Source organism: Bombina bombina, chromosome 8, assembly GCF_027579735.1.
Source record: "Bombina bombina isolate aBomBom1 chromosome 8, aBomBom1.pri, whole genome shotgun sequence".
Classification (NCBI taxonomy): domain Eukaryota; kingdom Metazoa; phylum Chordata; class Amphibia; order Anura; family Bombinatoridae; genus Bombina; species Bombina bombina.
Window position 1 is genome coordinate 9,882,862 of NC_069506.1, and position 21,635 is coordinate 9,904,496.

Genomic DNA, 21,635 nt, shown 5'->3' on the forward strand with positions numbered 1-21,635 from the left:
ATGCACGCTAACTTGAGGACTTCCGATATCGTAATCACATTAATTTATTTTCCCCCTAGACTTCAATGGAGCGCTCAAACTGAAAACGCACTAATTCAACACCACGTTAGACCAAGTGTGCTAACCGTAAGGTAGTTGTGAATATTTTACATTTCAATTTTGTACACATAGGATAAAATGTTCTATTTAATTAGGTACAGTATATATATATATTTATATATATATATAGGACTATCTATTTAAAATTACATAGAACATTTTCCTCTATATGAAGAACAATGTCATATAAACTATTTAAGGTAAATACACAGTAAAACACATTATTAAATATTAAAATTTAATAAAAATATTTTTTATGTTTTCAGGTAATTGAATGAAAAGGGCTCCAGAGTATATATAAATATGTAAATATGTCTGTACATATATATATATATATATATGTGTGTGTGTTTATATGTGTATATACATACACATATAAACATAAATACACATGTATACCAATGTATATATACATACATATATTTTAACATGTATATGTATGTATATACACATTATAGCCCTTTCCATTCAAATACCTTGTCATACCATATATAACCCTTATAACTTTTTTAAATATCTATATGAATATTTTTTATCAGATAGTGTATATATGAGTGTAACACTTTATTTTAATGTATTTATGTTGTGTTTGGTTTATTGTTTTATTTAGATCTAACACTTTATGTGAAGACTTCAGTCACGCTAACCCAATGAGCACACATTTAGTTTGGTTTGTGCAATTGCATTTACTTTCAACGTGTAATACGCATGCAAGTTACCATGGATACAATATTTCAATATTGCGCCCTTGCTAATTATAACGTGCCACTTGTAATATAGCCCTGTGTGGGTACAATTCTGAAATAAGAAAATGCTATATTCTTAAAACACCCAACACTTAATAATTCTGTAAAGCAGGAGTGGTCCTAAATGTTTAAATCTGAGGCACAAAAACTAGAATTGGTGGATAGATGCAGGGTTGGTAGGGGGTTATCATATTATATATTTATTTATATATTTTTCTTTTTAAATTACCAATTTCCATCTACTCCCTTCACCCTGGGTATGGCATATTTATGTATCGGCAGTAGTTATGGGACTGGCATTCCAGTGAATTATACACTTAGCGGCCTTGTCTAAATGACACTGTATGCGCTAGTATAAGACAGTGGGGCAACCTATAGTGTTGCATATTGTGAGAGGTACAAGTCACGTGGCTGCCCAGGCTTGTGTAGCAGTGAGCTGTTTTCATTACATATTTGTGTGCTCTGTTTATTCAACACCCAGGCGTCTTGGCGCTGGTGGTGTTTATACTGATTAGGCCCTTATAGCGTTTACAATTCCGGTATTATAACGTGGAACATCCAGACTATGTTTGTTATTCATCTCAGAATCTATGATGGAACTTTGCTCCTTGGAATCCTGAAGTATCTAGGTGGTGACCCTTTTGAAGACTGTGTTCTATAGATTCCTGACAGACTGGTTAAATCACAGTGCATGTATGTTATTTTGTGTCCTTATCTGCAGAAAAGTGTGTTTTAATTGCCAGTATGTTACTTTGCTCACTTGGCATGACGGATGCTGCAATAAACCATGTGTTAAATTACTTTTTGCATAAGGCAGCACCACTCTTTTGGTGTTTTGATTCCATTCACCTGCTTTCTTTTTCATCAGATTCATATTTATATATGACAACCTTTTTTGATTTCAGAGGGCTCCAATAGAAGTAGGTCTACTGTGAAGGTTTTGTGACTGCAAATAGAAAACCAGCAACTCTCCAAAAGACTTTCAACAATTTCTACCCAAGAGAAATGGAGTTTGCTCCTCAAGCCCAATATAATATTTAGAATTATAAAAAGGATAGCTAAGAAATTAACATAGTCTCTGGAATGACCATCATTTGTTTGACAGAGCTGTGTGTAGTGCGCGAATAATAGACGGAATGTTCTTCCAAGCGAAACATAAAATTTCTCTTCTGGCTTTAATATAAATCTATTACAGTAGCCGCACTATATGCAAATTACATCAGGAAGCACTCAACGGTAGCTATTAAATTCCAACACTAAAGGAAAATAGAAATATTCAGATGTGGTGGAAAAAAATACAATGAGACTCAAACTCCGCATAATCATACTACAGTTACTTAAGTTAATAAAATTCCTTTATAGAATTACTTATTTATTCGGTGCTAAAATATGTGGTTTTTGGAGATAAAAAGCTTCCTTGCATGATTTTACTATTTTTATGCAAAAGAAAACGAGAATAAATTTACTTGTAAAACAAGAGATAATGAATGTGCAGCTGAAAACAAATGTAAAAACTCTTCAGGCGACATAACCACTCGCTCTAAGTGGCTTAATTGGCAATGTAATCAAGCTACAGTATTATTACCTGCACCTATTTTACTAATTAGAAAATGGTTCCATAATGAGTATAATTCTATGCCAGAAGAGACATTATAAGAAGAGACATTTTGCAGTTATTTTTAACTCATTTGCTACCCATTCAGAATATTATGTCTTCAGATTCAGCTTTCAAAGGTGTAATTAGCTATAGGCGGGATCGGACTGTTATCTGACGGGCATTTGTCTGACTGACATTTGTGTGACGGGTAATATTCTGATAGACAAATGGCTGTCAGATAGCAGTCCAGCCACGAGAGAGATAGATAAGGATAGATACAGTTTTACACAGACAAAGAATCACAAGACGTGTGGGGTGGGACCCATGGTTAGGTTCCCAGAGGTGGTTGTGGCGCCCGAGGCTCTGATTAGAACCGAACACTCTGGAGCGTATCTGCCCTCAGCCTAACTCGGAATATAGTCTCTCAGACATATGTCTGACAGACAAATGTGCTTCAGCATTCTGTTAGAGAACCAGGTATACAGTGGGTATTGAAAATAATCGCCCCCTTGAAAATAATCACATTTTGTTGCTTTGCAGCCTGAAATAAAGACAGACACAGTTTTTGTTTATCCAGTTCTAATTACTCAGTGCAACTTATAACATCCAAGTGAAATATATAACATCAACCTGTCAGGCAAAAAAAAAAGACAATTCAAAAACAGAATCACAAAGTTGCAAAGAGGATCACCCCCTCCTAAAATTACTTGTAAACTCAATCAGGTGTAGCTAATCAACTTCTCAACGGCACACACAAAGCCATTTGACCTTCAACTGTGATTAGCTCTGGGCATATTGATTAGCTCAGCATGAAAAGAGCTTTCCTGAAGCATCTCAGTCCCTGGTAGTGCAACTGAAGCAAACAATCAACTATGGGTGGCACTTTCAAAAGATCTCCGGGATAACGTTGTGGACAGGCACAAGTCAGGAGATGGATACAAGAAAATATCAAAGTCTTTATCAATGCCTAGAAGCACAGTGAAGTCTATTATTAAGAAGTGGAAGGTAGTTGGTACAACACAGACCCTTTCTGGATCAGGATGTCACTCCAAACTGGATGAAAGAGCCAGGAGGAAACTGGTTAGAGAGGCAACCAAGAGGCCCACAGCAACTCTGAAGCAGTTACAGGAATTTATGACAAAGAGTGGTCATTGTGTTCATGTAACAACAATATCACAAATTCTCCACAAATGGGGCTTGTATGAGAGGGTTGCAAGAAAAAAGCCACCCCTCAAGAAAGGCCACATGCAGTCACAACTGAGCTTTGCCATTACACACCTAGAAGATTTTAAAGCCACATGGAAAAAGGTGTTATGGTCAAATGAGACTAAAATTGAATTATTAATAATATATTATCCTGTTATGGGGGGGGGGGGTTCTCTGCAGCAGGCACTGGAGCACTTGTCAGGATAGAAGGAATAATGGATGGGGCAAAATACTGTCAAATTCTTGAGGAAAATCTGCTGCCCTCTGCCAGGAAGTTGTCAATGGGAAGAAGGTTTACCTTCCAACATGACAAAGACCCAAAGCACACAGCAAAAATGACCACACAGTGGTTGAAAGAGAAAAAAGTGAATGTCCTTGCATGGCCTAGTCATAGCCCAGACTTGAAGACTTGATCACCCCATTGAATATTTGTGGCATGACTTGAAGACTGTAGTCCACAAACGGTCACCATCAAATGTAACAAAATTGAGCAGTTCTGCAAAGAAGAGTGGGCAAATATTGCACAGTCTAGATGTGCAAAGTTAGTAGAGACATATCCCAACAGACTAAAGGCTGTAATTAAAGGGACAGTCTACCATAGAATTGTTATTGTTTTAAAAGATAGATAATCCCTTTATTACCCATTCCCCAGTTTTGCATAACCAACACAGTTATATTAATATAATTTTTACCTTTGTGATTACCTTGTATCTAGGAACCTTCTTCCAGCCCCCTGATCACATGACTGTGACTGTTTATTATCTATTGTCTTAAATTTAGCATTGTGTTGTGCTAAATCTTAAATAACCCCCTGTGCCTGAACACAGTGTTATCTATATGGCCCACGTGTACTTTCTGTCTCTTTGTGTTGAAAAGAGATTTAAAAAGCCTGTGATAAGAGGCAGCCCTCAAGGGCTTAGAAATTAGCATATGAGCCTACCTATGCTTAGTTTAAACTAAGAATACCAAGAGAAAAAAGCACATTTGATGATAAAAGTAAATTGGAAAGTTGATTAAAATTAAAAGTCCTATCTGAATAATGAAAGTTTATTTATTTTATTTTTTTAATTGCAGTTTTTATTAGTTTTTTGTAACAAGAGAGTAAGAAATACAACAACTGTACGAGACAATCGTACATCAAATGCAAATGCACCAGAACATGAAAAGTGAGCGATACAGTCATGACGTTAATACCTATTACAAAGGGATACTAACATTCTAGGAGGATGTAGAATAATGTCGAGAGGGGGGGTGGAGAAGGGAGGGAGGGGGAGAGGGAGAGGAGTATGCTAAGAGGCCTTTAGGGGAAGGGTCGTGGAAGGGGCCAGGTCAGAAACATTAGGGTTAAGCCAGGCGTTCTGCCAAAGTGATTGGGAGTGTACTTTCACCTAGGTGTCAAAGCTGGGGAGCCAGAGAGTGTTAAACCTATTTTTCCAGTCGGACCATGTTAGTTCGAAGAAATCAGTCCTACCAGAGGCATAATAAATGCTCTTCTCCATGGAGTACATGTAAGCCATAGTGGATACAATATCCGACCAAGCTGAGGGGAGGGATCTTTTCCAAGATCTCGCTATATTAAGTTTAACTGCCGACAAAAGGTAGATACTAAGCGAACCATAATGTTTGGGCAGTTTACATGTGCCTAAGTGAAACAGAGCCGTCTCGGGTGTTCTAGGTAGGTTGATACCTAAGCTGGTTAATGTAGAGAAGCATTTGTTCCAGATAGGTTTGAGTCTGGGGCAGCTCCACCAAATATGGATCATGTCCCCTATATGTGTGCAGTCTCTCCAACAGGTAGGGGAGGCTCCAGGGAATATCTTTGCGAGTCTAGCTGGGACGTAGTACCAATGTGTGAGTACCTTAATGTAGGTTTCAAGGATGGTAATGCAATGGAGGGTTTTCTTCGTCAATAAGAGCGTATGTTGCCACTCTGTGAGGGGTTTCGTGAAGTCTAACTTCCGTTCCCATTTTAGAATATGTTGAGCTTTGTCAGCTGGGGCAGCACCTTCCATAAGGGTGTAATGTAGGGAGAGTGGTTTGCCCAGCCTGAGCCCCTGTTGCCATCGAGCTTCCCAGATGGTGAGCTGCCGAGGCAAAGAGGGTTTGAAACCCCACCTTGACAAGAGGCTAATAACTCTTGAGTATTCAAACTTCATATACAGGGGTGTGGACGGAGAAACATCCAGTTGGTTGAAGGAGGAGAAGGTTATAGGAGGCGAGGTAGACCAAAGATCCACCACTCTCGTGACACCCATCCTAGCCCAAGCAATCGGGTGTGAATCAGGTAAACCGGACAAGAGGTCGGCTATGGAAGTAATTGGGGACGGATGGGGGGCTACCTTAGGGTTGTGTCGTAGACGGTCCCAGGCGGATAGGCATTCCCGAATAATCGGGTTAGAGGCACCTAGCTTCCTTCTACAGTGAGGTGGCGTCCATATTAGGTCTCTTAGGGCAAGATTGTGTGGTAGGGAGGCTTGTTCAATTGTCCTCCATTTGCAATCTGACTCCTTAACTCCCCATTGGGAGATATGGGTGAGCATAGCAGCATCCGCATAGCTAAAAATAGAAAGGGAAGCAACACCACCGTGCATTCTAGGATATTGCAAAAGGTTATGGGCAACCCTAGGGGGCTTACCCTGCCAAATGTATTTAGTACAAGCGCTCTGGAACTGTATGAGAAGGGCTCTGGGAACCCTGATTGGGAGACAGCGAAGGTCGTATGTAAATTTAGGGAGGTAGCTTATTTTTAGAGCCGCTATGCACCCTAGCCAAGAGACACATTTGAAGTTCCATCGCGAAGGTAGGGACCGAAGCTCGGTTAAAAGGGGTTGGAAGTTATCTTCAATAATTTGGGGGAGAGAGTTGGACAGTTTAACACCAAGGTGAGAGATATACTTATGACTAGGGATAAACTTATAATTTTCGCATAGGCTCCTGGAGACCTCCTCAGGGAACCCAAAGGTAAATAATTCTGATTTTGAGTGGTTTAATTTATAGTACGACACGGCACTAAACGTCTCGAGGAGGGACAGGAGTCTCGGGATCTCACTCAAGGGTCTGGAAAAGAACAGAGTGGTATCATCGGCAAATAGGGCCACTTTGTGAACTGTACCGTGTAGGGTGATTCCCAAATCTCTTTATCTGCCCTAATAGCCGCGGCCAAAGGCTCCATGGCTAGCGCAAACAGGATCGGAGAGAGGGGGCAACCCTGTCGGGTGCCATTTGAGATAGAGAAGGGGGTGGGGTCAGATCCCATTCCTCTTACTGAGGCTACTGGGGAGGAATATAGGGCCTTAATTGCGAGTATAATTTGCGTGGGGAACTGGAAGTTTTCCAAGACCCGCCAGAGGGACTCCCATCTGACGCGGTCAAAGGCCTTCTCAGCATCAAGAGAAAGCACCGCAAGTGGTCTATCCAGTCTCTTGGCTTCTAGGAGGATGTCAAGGAGCCTCCTGGTGTTGTCTGGGCCCTCTCTCCCTGGAATAAACCCAACTTGGTCCGGGTCAATAAGTGCTGGTAGCAACTTTGTTAACCGGTTAGCTAAGATTTTGGCGTAAATCTTAACGTCAGTATTGATGAGCGAAATGGGTCGGTAATTAGCGCAGAGGGTTGGGTCTTTATTGGGTTTAGGGATGGTAATGATGGAGGCCTCTAGAAATTCCTTATCGAATTTCCCTGTGGACATTGCCTTATTAAAGAATCTAGTAAGCATAGGGATGAGTTCTTCTAGATACGTCTTGTAAAAAATAGCCGCAAAGCCATCCGGCCCGGGAGCTTTAAGGGACTTCAGCTTTTTAATGACCTGCTTAACCTCTTGGCTAGTGATCGGGATATCAATACACTCTATATGGGTTTTGTCAAGGGTGGGGAGTTTTAGGGATAGAAGGAATGAACTAATGTTTTCCGAGGGGGTTTTCCCGGGTGTTGCAGCGTCGCCTATATTGTAGAGCTTGGAGTAAAACTTGTTGAACTGTTGGTCAATTTGGGAGGGGAGTCTAAAAGATTGTGTGCCCTGTTTAATTTCGTGAATGCGGGTGGCACCTGTACGTTGTCTAATTTTGTTTGCAAGTAAAGAGTCTGCTTTATTGCCTTTGGAGTACAGGAGGTGTTTTAAACGGAGGAGATTAGATTGCGTCTTACGGAATTCCAGTTGGCAGATGTGCCGCCTAAGATCTTCTACTTCAGATTTGTGGGCTACAGGATCTGAGGTCCGTTGTTGGGTTTTAAGAACCCGCAGTCTACAGTGTGCTTGGGATAGGGAGAGACCTGCCTGTCTCTTGAGGTGAGCCTGCTTGCGGATGAAGAGGCCTCGGAGGGTAGCCTTAAACGCTCCCCAAATTGTGTTCTCGCTAACATCTGGGGTATCATTAGTCTGGAGGGTGAAGCGGATCTCCTTCCTGATCTCCTCCCTAAATGGGACATCCGAAAGGAGATGGTGTGGCAGCCTCCAAGGGGCCCTGGCCTTTGTAGTGTGGTTGGAGTCTATGTCTAGGGTGACAAGGTCATGATCAGACCACGGGCAGGAATGAATGCTCGTGGACCGGATCAGATCCAGATCTGTGGGGTGGCAGAAAATATAATCCAACCTAGAGTATGTAGCATGTGGATGGGAGTAGTGGGTAAAGTCCTTGTCTAGAGGGTGTAGGGACCTCTAAATATCAAAGTACGTAAACTGGCACATAAGTTCCCTGAATCTACAACAGGTGGGGTCATGACTGGAGGGGGGTCTCTTAGAAGGGCTGTTTTTTCTATCTATCTTCCCATCCCACACCATATTCAGGTCACCTGCAAGGATTACCCTGCCCTGTTTAACTTTCTCCACATGTAGGAGAACTTTCCTGAGGTACCTAGGTTGGAGCGAGTTCGGGATATAGACCGAGACCAGAGTATATGTGACATGGTCTAGATTACAAATGAGAATGAGGTATCTGGCCTGAGGGTCTCTGAACATGAAGAGGGGCTCATAAGCCACTCTTTTATGTATTAGGATGGCTACTCCTCTGGCTTTTTTAGTGAAGGAAGCCGCCTCGAACACTGGGTAATCCCTGGATGTGTGAAGGGGGGGGAGTCCGCTAGCAGGTGCGTCTCCTGGAGGAAGGCTACATCCGCCCCATGATAGCGTAGGGACCGGGACAGGAGGCATCTCTTGCCCACAGTATTAAGGCCCCTAACATTATGGGTGAGGAACCTGAGGGAGGCCATTTATGGGTCTTGTGAGAGGGTGGAGGGAGGGGTAGGGATCAAAGATTGGGTAGGGGAGGGGGGAATAGGGGGAAGCAAGTGGAAGTAGTCCACCTATGTGGGGCCCTGGAATGGGCACCAGAAATTGGGGGGGAGACTCGCTCTTCTGCAAGAAAGATACAAAGTAACCAAGTAAACATATAAATACTCTAATTCTAACCAGAGCTAGTTACAATAATGTTAGACAAGTAAACAAATAACAGTGTATGAAAATGACATTGGTATTGAAGTGTAGTTTAACATCCTCAAGTGGGTGATGCTTGAGGTCTCAGAGTGTGGTCAGGGGGGTTGAGTTTTGGGCGCTTTGGTCTCTGTTCTTTAATGGACCATTCCGGAGCTGTGACCCGCAATTTGGAGCGGACCTCCTGCTGGTTATCAGGGGCGGCTTGGAGGCCACAGTTAGCTAATAGAGTGCCTCCCATAGAGGGTGATGAGACTGTGTGGGTTTGGTTATCTTTGGTCACAATCAATTTAGTGGGGAATCCCCACCTGTATTTGATCCCTGCTTTCCTCAGCTGAGTAGTAATTGGGGCGTAGAGCTTTCGTTGTTGTAAAGTATGAGAGGAGAGGTCGGGTAAGAGTTGGATATCCTTGAAATTATCAGGTAGAGTGGGTTTGCTGTATGCTGCTTGCATCAGCCGGTCTTTAAAGGTAAAGTGGTGGAAACAGACGACCACATCTCTCGGCTTGTCTGATGATACTGAACGTGGCCTGAGAGCCCTGTGGGCCCTTTCCATAGTATGTATGTTGCCCTCCAATGGGCCTAAGAATGCGGTAAACAGAGAGAGGAGGTACTCCTGTAAGCCACCTGTGTTAACTGTCTCAGGGATGCCTCTGTACCTGATATTGTTCCTCCTAGCTCTGTCCTCCACATCCGCTAGTTTTAGCTCAAGTTGGGAAATTTGTTCGGCCAGATTTTCTGCGTATGCTAGAAGGTTCGAGTTGTCAGTGGCCAAATCGTCTTGTTGTCGCTCGAGAGAGTCAACTCTATCGCCTATTTCCTGAATTTCTTTTTTAAGTTCAGCTGAACTTCTCTGGATCTCAGTGGTGATAGATTTGGTCTGAGCTGTAAGGAGTTTCTGTAAAGTGCTTTCAGTAGTGTAATGATTGAGATGTGCAACAGACTGAGAGCTTGACTGGGAGCCCTCATCTTGAGATTCAGGGTCGCTAATGTCCTTGTTCACTGGGGTAGATGTCTTGCGTGGTTGAGAGAAATGGTCAAGAACAGTCTGTTTTGAGGCCGCTTGGGGTACATAGTGTTAAACCTTTACATAAATGGTAGCAGAGGCCCAATAAGTGAACCGTGTGCTGGTGATTGTGACGGTTCCCAAGAGCCCCCACGCGCCTCAGGGAGGAAGGATACGACCAGAAGGAAGGGGAAAAGGAGAGTGGAAGTGACCAACCCAGACGAGCTGGGCCGGAAAGGGGGAAGCGCGAGGGGGACCAAGGCAGCCAGTCTCGTTCGGCGAGACTCGAAGATATACCCCTATAAACACAGTGTAGGAAAGATGGTAAAAAACATATACTGAATTACAGTTAGGGCTGGTATGGTGAGGGAGACCTGCAGAAAGTAAAAATTGTTAGATAAGCAATAAAGTAACACAGCACGCCACTTTGGGTCAAAGACCTAAAGGCACATAGGCTGACGCAGTAGCAAAAAACTGGCCCAAAAGAGAGCCCCTCCAATGTAAAAATAGTATGTACTGTTGAACCCTCTCAATGAGGTGTGCAGGGACCTCTATATAGAGAATAATGTGCTGTTCCTCAAAATGTATGCACACACCAAAGGCTTATCTCTCTGTGTTGCTGGGCAGTTGTATGATGTACTCCCCTATGGTAATGTGTTTATTGCACTCAGGATAGGAACTGGTAGGGTCACTGAGGTGACCAGTTGTTTGCGAGCACTAACACAGAGGCTATGGTCTAGAGGTAGGCCCGAGGGTGCTCTAAAACAGATAGTCTTGTGACCAGTAATAGTTGTGGGCTTGAGAGATATGAAGCAGTTTCGCTGGGATAGTATATTTGACAAAGTTATAAGACAGTCTTGCACTCACAATCAGGATGTATAGATGGTAGAGTGGTGATGTGTATGATAGCTGTTAGGTGATGGAAAGTCACTTCACAATGTCCTGAGAACTAAAAGAGAAATGAGCTGATGCGGCAACAATAGGTGGTTTTAATGAGTATACAGCTTTAAATGTGGAGTATTGACCTGACGCCTGGGTACTGTGGGATGCAGAATCAAGAGCTGTACACTTAGAGCTGCAGGGGGGTACCCTCAGGCAATGGACTCAGACTAGGTATAAATTTGCAGCTGGATAGTATTAACCACCTCTTTATTTTGGCTTCTCCCAGCTCCCATGTGTAGATAGAGCTGGTATCATTAGTGCTCCAGTTTAGGATGTTGTAAGGTACCTGCTAGAGCAGGTCTGGCAAGGTGTTGCCCAAGTTCAGTGAAGGTGTTAAAACTAGGTCTTTGTTGTAGTGGCCGAGTGTCTATTAACTGTATGCAAATGTATAGTCTGGGAGGCTTAGACTGGAAGCTGGGGAGGCCGGGCCCACCTTTACCCTGTTGTTAATGTGGTATGAAATTAAGTCAAATCAATCTGCTGGAATGGTGTGCGGAGGCGAATGCAGTGTCTCACCGTTGAGCCAAATACTGTATTGGGCACCAGCTGCTATCTAGAGACGGCTCTGCTGCTTACTCTTGCAATGTCAAGGGACTGGAGTAGCAGGCCTTAGGTCAAAATGGCGGCCGTTCGCGCCACTGGGCAATGCAAAAAGTTCACAGGCTCTCTGGCTCACCTAGGCTCCAGATGTGTCCAGCTCGAGGGTCAGTGCTCCGCTCTTTCCTGATGAGTGGGAACAAAACTCCACCCAGAAGCAGTCTGGTTCTTCCTCTGGTAAGGAGCTCGGTTCCGACAATAGCCCCTGACCTCGTGGGCAAGGTGATTTCAGCTTCGGTCAGAGCGGTGCGGCTAACCGCTACACTGTGAGTCAGCCTCTGTGTTGCAGGTAGCTCCAGAGTGGATCCCCAACCCTCCGGAGCCCAGCTGGATGTAAACTTAGCGGCGTTAGCGGGTCACTTCTGTAGGCGCAGCTGCGCAAGGTCTGACCAGAGATGCGCCGTCTCCCCAACTGCTCTCCACAGCGATCTGGCCAAAAGTAATCAGGCAAGTTTTTTTTTTTGTTTTTTTTTTAAATAGTTTTTTATTGAAGTCATAAACAAATATAACAATAATGAAACGTCCAACAGTAATAACAAAGGAGAATAGTACAATACTAATACCATGATCTTGCCAGATAAACAATACTAGATATGCCCACATTGTATAGATTCAAGAATATAAAGAGTAATAAAGAGCATGGAGGTTTACTAGGCAATAACTCTAAACAGACGGGGCATATAAATCCCGTTTATTAAAGGTATTAGTAAAAATTTTGGACTATCCAAATTGAGACCTCAGTTTTTATATTTTTATATGGTATGTAGACTAGAAGTGATCCAACCTTGTGATGGACAAATACACCATAAGTTATCAATTTAGAAAATATAAACAAGGAAGGGTTGGTTTTATGGGGGTAGAGGGAGGGGGGAAATAGAGTATATTCTCCACATTATCCTGAAAAGCGTTTGTAGCATAATATAAACTAGTAAGGTTAAGATAAACATGGATTGGCTTGTGTTTGGCCACTTATGGGCCAATTTAGCGGGGAGGGGGAGAAGGGGCGCAGCGGGCAAGAGGCGCTCAAAGTGGAGTGGGGAGGGGAATGGGGGGGCGGAGCCAAATAGGGCATGAGAGCAGGTATGGAAAGCCTTATTGGATGGATATAAGGGTGGACTTCACAGGGAGGGCTTGTTATTTACATGACTACTGGGATGGACATAGCTCCATTAAAGCGGAATAATTATCTAAATAAAGAATTATGCCCATATAAAGAGAAAGTTATGACAAACATACAATGAGCTTAGTTACATTGAGAGAATACATTGAAAATGCTAGTTGGAAGGACTGGGTTCCAGGTCATTACAGGTTTAAGCTAAACAGTATGGGGGGGGGGTATTATGAAGCTAATATAGACTAAATAATATGAGCCCCGGTCTAAGCCTGGGTGTGGTAATAGGGATCGGAGTGGGAGGGCAGAGCCAACAAAAACAGAATAACTATTTCTTAACATGAACATAATCTTGTTTGATAAAACCTCTGCGCTCAAATAAAGGGAGCATAGAAACATAGTCGCATATTCTAAGATGAAAAGCAATATTAGATTATTTTTAAATCAGCATAAAAAGTCTAGTGACTTTTAGCTAAGTTAGCTATGTAAATTGTTATACTGGAGAAAGTGGTATTTGTCACAAACATTAAATGGTAGAGACAAAATGTTTAGTAATTAACATAGTCGATAAGCTACTGTACAAATAGGCGCAACCAAAATATGAAAACATAAAGGGTCACTCATTTTACCAGCTTATGGAATTAATGTTAAGACCACTATGGGTAAGAAATGTAATCAGTATCTCCCCTCGGGGACGATTGTCTCCACTGGACACAGACGGAAAAGGGATAGTGGGTATGACCCACCCTGAAACACAGAGTGGGAAAGGGTGAGGGGAGATACCTTCTCTGTCTTTACAATTTTTGTGAGGTGTTTAGTCATATAGAGCATGAAAATAGGGTCAGATCAAATAGAATAAAGGCATATTCAAAAATCTCTGAGAGAATATAGTGAAGATTTACCAGAAGTGCTAGCCTAACACATGCTTAAGTGTTGGGGATCAATCATATACCTGATGTGCAGAATTGGATCTAGTGAGTGTGGATCTATAAAAGAAACACTATGGGCAGATTTTGTGACAAGAACGTAACAGATGTTGTAGTCAACATATCTTATAAGACTACTGTTTACACAATGCTAGATAGCCCTCAATTATATATGGGGGTGGTTTGAAATGGGGTCTATAAGGTAGGGCCTATGACCTCTAATAATATTCTATTATAACTATGAATCAGATATATGCATCAGTTATAAGATATAAGCAAGTGTATGCAACAACTCCAGCATTAATAATGGTTATGCTAATATAGGAATAATACTGGCATAACTAGATAATTAAGATCCCTATTAAAAGTTAAAGGGAAATCATGGGTTGCAAAGAACAAAACAAATAGAGCAAGCATTTTAGGTTAAATACATGGAAATGTAAATGCCAGCCCCACTGTATCCTATATCTCTTTAGTATGCAATTTAACAGGCTAATATCTAAGTGCCAATATATTCTAGCAGAGGGGTGTTAAATAAATTATTTGCATGTTTAAATTAGCATATTGATAGTGATTTTATCTCAGGCACATTACAGTAGAAAAAAAACGATAAGATGCAATTTTCTATTAGGTTGTAGTTGGATCCTATTCAGTTCTGTATACTAATTGAGGTGATTATAGTTATGGTATAATGGGGCTCTCTATATCCACATATATATAACATAACATGAGGAGTTAAATGTTTAAGCATAAGTCCTCCGGGTCACACCGTCATAGCACTACAGATCAAGGAGAAGTGTCTCTGCCATAATATTAGTAAGAATAGTCTCTATGTAGATAGAGGATCGCAGCAAACATCTGACCTGAACCGTTATGTATCTTAGTCAATGCCCGGTAGACAGTAGCACTGGCCACCTGGATCAAAAGGGCCTTTCGGTATGTTACTGCAAAATGTGTCAACCCATCTGAGAGTCTTGTATGGGGGTTTGCCTTGAGCTAACTGTGGCGGCCGAGAAACATAGAGTTCTGAGGTATACTTAGATGGCATCCGATATACAAGCCGTCCCCAGTCTTCCTCACAATCAATGAAGAGGTTGTGGGTTTTTGGGCAGTCTTCCCCGGATAGTCTGGTCTTCCTGTATGGTAGGTAAACGTTCTTCCTTGAGTGCTCGCAGAGGCCCTCTGCATCGGCCGGCATCCCAAGGATACTGGGCCCTGATATTGTTTGCAGGCTTGGATGAGGGCATAAGATGGGCCGTGAGTTCAATGTAGTGGAGGTCTGAAGGAGATTCACTGGGCCTGATACGCCGGCCTCTATGCTGACCGGGCTAGTGGGACGAGTTTGCGACGGATCACCCCGTGCATTCCTGTGAAAGAGATCAGTCAATCTGCCATCGGATGGCCTTTCATGTGGTCTCACGGGAAAATGTGAAGTAGGTAGTGTGTCCGCTGTCCGGTCCACCATGTGGGTATCAGAGCTGAGAAGGCAAGAGACGCCATCTTGGCTACACGGATCCAGGATGACGGATTGTAAGTTGTGAAAATGATAGTCAGCTTTCTCGATCAGGCTTTTCAGCAATAAAGTGAGGGATATGGGAGTTTCCTCCATCCTTATAGCGTGATGTAAGAATTTATGTAGTCTCCTAAATCTCCATAAATAGGAGATTTTAGAGCTGAGCTTCAGGAGCTCTGTAATAAGACGTCTTTCTTCGTCGGCAGTTGGCTCCGCCCCCGTAATCAGGCAAGTTTATAATTGTTGCTACCCACTGTTGTTAGTCACCTTCTCAGCACTTTTAGAATTTTTATAGCTGTGAAAAGCTTGCTAAAGATCATTAAGTGGCACGGAGCTCACCCCTGATGCGACTTTCCCTTATGGCAGCTGGCTCCGCCCCCCATGAAAGTTTAATTTATACTAGACTGTCCCTTTAAAGCAAAAAGTGGTTTAACAAAATACTGACACAAGGGGGTGATCCTTTCCGCAACTCAGTGATTCTGTTTTTTAATTGTCTTTATTTTTGTCTGACATGTTGGCGTTATATCTTTCACTTGGATGTTATAAGTTGCACTGAGTAATTACAACTGGATAAACAAAAATGTGTCTGTCTTTATTTCAGGCTGCAAAGCAACAAAATGTGATTATTTTCAAGGGGGGGGGGTGATTAGTGTAGGCCTAAGGCAGCAAATTTGAAAGATCTACCTATCAGGCATTTTATACTGAGCCTTGACATCATTAGCAAATGCTAAATAAAAAATGCCAATCATAAATCGTTGGATATTGTTTTTATGGGATTTACTGAGACTGTTGCTGGGTATAGGACTAGGCTAAATGATAAATCAAGAAGGGCTGCAGGTGTTTTGATGTTGCTTTTATACTGTGTCCTATAGGAATGTTAAGTTTGTTACTTGGGAAAATGGAAAGCAAACGTTTCAGAATTAAATTACAGGGACATGGGACAAAAGTATATTGCAAAGTTTTTTTATTGCACATAATAAAACACGTCATATTGTAACATGAGAAACACAAAAACACATCACAGAATTTTTATTCCTGCAAAATGACTGCCGTATATCTCCTGAGTTTACCTAGGAATGCGTTCAAAAAAGGATTTTTGATAATACAAGTAAATATTTCCAAAAATGACAAGCTTTATCTAAATCATTGAAAAATAATGATTTATGTCCATTTAAAGGGATAGTTTTCTAAATTAAACTTTCATGATTCAGATGGGGCATGTCATTTTAAACAACTTTCTAATTTACTTTTATCATCAAATTTGCTTTGTACTCTTGTTATTCTTAGTTGAATGCTAAACCTAGGTAAGCTTATTTCTAAGCCCTTGAAGGCCACCTCTAAGCTGAATGCATTTGACAGTTTTTCATAGTTAGAGGGCGTTAGTTCATGTGTATCAAATAGATAACATTGTACTCATGCACGTGAAGTTATTTAAGAGTCAGCACTAATTGCCTGAAATGCAAGTCTGTCAAATGATCAGAGATAAGGAGGCAGTTAGCAGAGGCTTAGATATAAGGTAATCACAAAGGTAAAAAGTATATTAATATAACTGAGATAAGGAGTAGTCTGCAGAGGCTTAGATACAAGGTAATTACAGAGGTAAAAAGTATATTAATATAACTGAGATAAGGGGCAGTCTGCAGAGGCTTAGATACAAGGTAATCACAAAGGTAAAAAGTATATTAATATAACAGTGTTGGTTATGCAAAACTGGGGAATGGTAAAAAAAAGGGATTATCTATTTTTTTAAAGAATATAATTTTGGGGGTTTACTATCCCTTTAAAGGGACATTATACACTCATTTTTTCTTTGCATAAATGTTTGTAGATGATCTATTTATATACCCCATAAAGTTTTTTTTTTTTTTTTAAATGTATAGTTTTGTTTATTTTTAAATAACATTGCTCTGATTTTCAGACTCCTAACCAAGCCCCATAGTTTTAGGAGAATACCAATGTATACCTACCTATTCAAGCTGCTTCTGTTTGTAAAGGATCTTTTCATATGCAAAGGAAGGGGGGTCTGCAATTTCACACTTGTAGTGGGTGTTCCAGTAACCTTTTAAACAGAACTAAAATGGGCGCTTCTAAGTAAGTTTTTAACCTTTTTTTTTTTACTGGATTTTTAGATCAGTATCTGTGCATATTATTCTTTATAGTAATGTCTATTACATGCAGTTATATGAAAATTGGTGTAAACTATCCCTTTAAGGTAAATAAAATATGAACAATAAAATAAAAAAATATATAAAATCATATTTCTGTAAAAGAACAGGAAAGATCTAAATGTTATGATTGTTAATTCCATTATATTTTATTTAGAGAATGAGAAAATAAAGGGAAATTGCGCTGGCGGTTTTACAAAGAAGTTCTAGAAATTAGCATATCAATGAGAATAAGCTCACACAGGAATGAGCGGTGCTGTACGGCTCTGCCCTTGTGAAAAGGAATAATAATCTTTGTTACATATCCTATGGGTGCTTGTGCTAGACTTGTGCAAGCCCAATCAGAGCAAAGAATAGTATAAAGCAGCTAAATAGACAAAAATAAAAAATTCTTTTAAAATCAGTAAGACATAGATTCCCACTTATGTGCATTTGTAATAATTTCCTGGTATTCATTATTATTTAGTACAATAAAATATAGAATCCATAGCAGTCTTTGTGTCCTTTACAAAGGCCTGTACACGTGCACGCAAGCAACAAGCTATAAATCAATACAACATTGTTGTATGCCTTTGTTTTCATGAGCAGGAAGTTACTTATATGCCTATCTCCATAAGGTCTTAACCCCCTATTCCATCTTACGACTTGCTTTATACCTTATACTTATAGGAAATAAACAGACCAGACACTCAGTTGGGAGAAAAAACAAAGACCAGTCACGGTCACGTTTATTTAAAGATAAACGATTTAACTTGTGCCTGCGATGATATTTAATACCATTGCAGGCACTCAAATAAATTAACTTCCAAACTTGGCAACAAGTTCGTTAACAATCCGTTGGCGGCATCTCACCCTAAACCTAACCCCTATCAGCAGCTGGTCAAGGCCCCTTTCGGTGTTTGCAGCGTGACACCCGGCTGTTCACGCCCAATGGCACAAAAAGAGAGCTGTGGAAATAAGAAATTTTCAGCCTGTACTCGCAAGGGAGGGGACCCCCCAAGCCGGCGCCTAGGCGGGCGTAACCCCTCCCCCTTTTTGACCGTCACTCTTCTCCTTCTGTGCCCGCTCCCCAGGGCCTTGACCACCCGCCAGCTAGGGCATCTCCACCCAACCCAGTAGAGCACCCCCCATCAGGCGAATCGTACAACCCTCCTGATGTGGGTGGGTGGCTATATTAACAACCCGGGCTTACAAAAGGCTAGCTCAATTAAACCTACCGCTGTCGGGTTCACTCACCCTCATGCTGCCGCATCGTTGCCGCCACTCTCTTCTTCTTCCCAAGGGGCCGGGTGGGCGGGGAAAACTTTCTCCTCAAAGTCTGGAACAGAAAGATGCCGGATACACTGCTGCAGGACCCTATAAAGGTAAGCAGAAAACACTGCCTCCTCGCCTGCAACATTGTAACAAAAACACCCTAGCATTCTCCAGACTTCAAGTTGGTAATCCCTTAATGTTGTTACTGGCCCACTAGAGGGCCCTCCACTCTCATAAGGTCTTAACCCCCTATTCCATCTTACGACTTGCTTTATACCTTATACTTATAGGAAATAAACAGACCAGACACTCAGTTGGGAGAAAAAACAAAGACCAGTCACGGTCACGTTTATTTAAAGATAAACTATTTAACTTGTGCCTGCGATGATATTTAATACCATTGCAGGCACTCAAATAAATTAACTTCCAAACTTGGCAACAAGTTGGTTAACAATCCGTTGGCGGCATCTCACCCTAAACCTAACCCCTATCAGCAGATGGTCAAGGCCCCTTTCGGTGTTTGCAGCGTGACACCCGGCTGTTCACTCCCAATGGCACAAAAAGAGAGCTGTGGAAATAAGAGATTTTCAGCCTGTACTCGCAAGGGAGGGGACCCCCCAAGCCGGCGCCTAGGCGGGTGTAACCCCTCCCCCTTTTTGACCGTCACTCTTCTCCTTCTGTGCCCGCTATCCAGGGCCTTGACCACCCGCCACAAGAGCCAAGCGTACTCTTGCCGCCAAACTAATAAGCCAACAGGCAACTATATACAGCACTATACAAATTACAATTTTTTTTTATATAACTAACAATAAAGTGCTCCTAATGTCTTTTAAGAAGATATCCAGACCAACATCTGTCAGGTGGACACCATCAGGGCGAAACAAATCCTTCCTGTCGGCCGTTAAGAGCTCGTGTCTGACCACAAAGCCCCCCAAGGCCGTGACCGTCCTTCCCATCTCCCGGTTAACCTTCTTCCGTACATTGTACGCGGCCTTCTGGGTCACAATATACCTCCAATGTAGTCGTGCGACCACATTGGACCATCCCAACTTAACATTTGTAAGCCATGTGTGTACCCACTTCAAGTCTGCCATCATGCGTTTTATCAAATCCAATGCTGGGAGAGACCCCAAGTCATTTCCCCCGAGGTGCAGCACTATCACATTAGGCTGCCCCCACCTCTTGTGCGCCTCCTGCAATAAGGCCGGCAGATCAGCCCACGTGAGACCCCTGTGCCCTAACCATCGGAAGTTCACCCTGGACATTGCGAATCCAAGTTGCTGCCCTTCCACTGACCGCAGCACCCTGATGGACGCCCAATTGATGTAGGAATGTCCGACAATCCATACCCGAACTGGAGGGGGATTGCCACCTCTTACACCTGGCAAAACAGATCAAAACCACATTACCCGTGATGCCCCTTTCAAGCAAGCCCCACAGACCCCCTCCCCCCACGCTAGTAATGCCCTGGCACCCGACCCTAATGGATGTTTGCCCCCTTACTATGTGGGTCTAATATATCTTTTGTATTGGGTTGACTTCCATCTACCCAACCTTTTAATTTCTGCAGCTAGTGTCCCAGCCGCCGCGCTGGTAGCTGCCCCAATCCGGAAAGAGTGTGGGGCAATCTTTTTTGGATCAAGCCCCGCCATCTCTGTCGTTTTCGCGAGTACCCTGCGAAACTGAAAAAGTGACAAGGCGCTTGCCATTCTCGTGCACTAAAAATTGCTTACTACTCTGAGGTCTTACTCTTTGAAATTCCTCAACACATCGCACCGGGCAGCATTCCTCAAATGCATGCCTCGACAGCGGGAGCCACGCCCCCTTTACCTCCTGGTCCGTTTTGGACCGAGGAACAAACAGGAGAAGTCCCTCTCCCGAGCAACGCACGTGCTCTGCCAGAATGCCCCCTGTCCCTTTAAGTTTGGAGGAGGAAACCAACTCCCCCACCCGTAATGCCCCGCAAATGCCAGCGCGAATGCTGCACTAACAGGAGTTTTTCATAGTCTGACGTACAAACCGATTGCAATTGTCTGGCCAGATCTCTTAACCGCCCCAACGTTATGGGCTCCCTCCGATCCTTCGGACGGGGGGAAACCCTACCCCAACCTTTCAGCACTTGATGAACCAGAAATGACCTTGAATGGTCAACATAGCCCAATGCCTTATTAAAAAATGCTAAAGCTGCTAGTTTGCTTGCTGCACCCATTTTGCTAGCCCCTCCTATCCTCAACTGAGCCAACCATTCCAGTACCTGTACCCTGGACGCGTCCTCCACCTGCACTCCCATCTGTTGGCAGGAGGGCCACCCATTTATTCCAGTGACTGACGTATGCAGACCAAGTCTTTGGTGCCAACGACGCTCTGATTAGGGGGAGGATCCCCTCCCAACCTGGAACAGCTGCCAAAGAAAAGACGGGCATATTAGACCCTCCTTCGCGGCCCTGGGCGCTACCTTCTTAAACTGCTCCCAGTTGAATCGAGAGAGTGCATCAGCGATGACGTTATGCACCCCCGGGATGTGTTTGGCCTTGAACGTGATGTTGAGCTCCAAGCAGCGCAACACCAGATGTCTCAAGTAGCAAACTACCCCTGGCGAAGAGGCGGACAATCTGTTAATGGTGTACACCACGCTCAGATTGTCCGACCAGAATACCACTGATCTATTAGCCAGTCTCCTTCCCCAAATTTCCACCGAAGCCACAATGGGGAAGAGCTCCAGCAAAATCAAGTTCTTGACACAACCAGCCTCCACCCATTCTCGGGGCCATGGCCCCACACTCCATTCACCGTCCAGGTATGCGCCATACCCGAAACTGCCGGCTGCATCGGTGAACAGGTGCAACACCTGATTAGAAACTGTCGGGTGCCTCCATTGGCAAATCCCGTTGAAGTGTGACAGAAATGTGTCCCACACACTCAGATCCTCTTGGACATCCGATGAGATTCTGATCCATTTGCCACTTCCAATTGGTCCCTTCAGTTGCCCCTCCAGGCGCCTGTTAAAGACCCTTCCCATTGGAATTGCCCTTCCGGCAAAATTCAGCAAAC